The sequence below is a fragment of the Schistosoma mansoni genome, chromosome W, assembly GCF_000237925.1.
Source record: "Schistosoma mansoni strain Puerto Rico chromosome W, complete genome".
NCBI lineage: Eukaryota > Metazoa > Platyhelminthes > Trematoda > Strigeidida > Schistosomatidae > Schistosoma > Schistosoma mansoni.
This window is the reverse complement of record NC_031502.1, coordinates 53248128-53249548: the sequence shown is the minus strand read 5'-3', so window position 1 is coordinate 53249548 and position 1421 is coordinate 53248128.

The following is a 1421-nucleotide window of genomic DNA, read 5'->3' as shown; positions in this document are numbered from 1 at the left end:
TGTCTAATACTATGGAAACATTAATATTTACTTTAGTGAATTTCCTTTTGTTAAGCTTGAACAACCTATTAATCTTTTGTTAAGAAAATTACAATGAACTATTCTTGTCATTCAAATATCATGTAAAACAAATTATTTGTATATTAGAACTTTTGTCTAAATTAGAGCGAATAGTTTCACAGTATTTGGGCGCCGAGTCGATATAAGGCATTAAATAGAAAGAATATATTTGTACACTCTCAATGAATGAATTTGAAGTAAATCCAACGTTTCGCCTGGCAATCTGGTCCAAGCTTTTTCAAGCTGAGATTTTATAAATATATTATTCCTATTTCAATCATTTGTGTATTAGAAGAAATGATTATTATCATTTCAAATCGTAATGATCGAGTTCAGTTCAATTTATGTGTTCTTTGCTTTTGTGTTAGTAACAACTTAGTTTACTTATTATTAAATTCAAAGTGTTCTCGTCCTTGTTGTTGTTGTTGACAAAGGTGGATTTAATTCTGTTGGTTCTTTGTTACAAAATGTAACTCTATCATTTCATGTTGATTTTATTTTCTTCTTTTTTTCTTCATTATTTACAATTTTTTCCAACTTTATTTCATTTTTTATTATTTTAATACACCCAAAGTACTCACATAAACATTAGTTAAACAATATGAAAAAACTTCAGTCGTTTGACATAATCGATGAAAACTGCTCGGTTACAGTTGTAAACTGATTATTTATAGACATGTGTTGTTTTCACGAAAGAAAAACAAAAACAAAACATGAATCTGAATGAAACCCATTCAATCAGTTCTATAGTCTAAACAATAACTTAATCTTTAAAAAACAGTAGAATATCGGAAAATCACTATTATTTCTTTTCACAGTTGAATCTTTTTCATGTTATTATTATTATTATTATATGAATACCGCAGGGTTAAAAATCTTTGTCACTGTGGCACACAGTACACAAAAATATAAAAAAAAGTAGATAATCACAAAATATTAGAAATTGAGACAATTGTTACTTACTTAATAAACGTTTTCGTCTAAAAAAAACAGTAGAAAACATACATGATTTATTTAAAAATATGAAAACCATTGGTAATTTTTTTATGTATAAGAAAGGGGTTTTGTGGAGACTTCAGTGTTTTCATAGTTGAAATCATGAGTCAATTGAAGCCAGACTACCATGGAAAACCCGGAAGCACTAGACGGCCGTTTCGTCCTATTATGGGACTCCTCAACAGTGCGCATCCACGATCCCGCACTCGCGAGATTCTAACCCAGGACCTACCAGTCTCGCGCCAGAGCACTTAACTGATAGACCACTGAGCCGGCCGGCATCCAACGGTGTTAATGTCTAACTTCGAACAATCCACGAAGTTTGAGTAACCTGCTGAGGGGTCCCATAATAGGACGAAACGGCC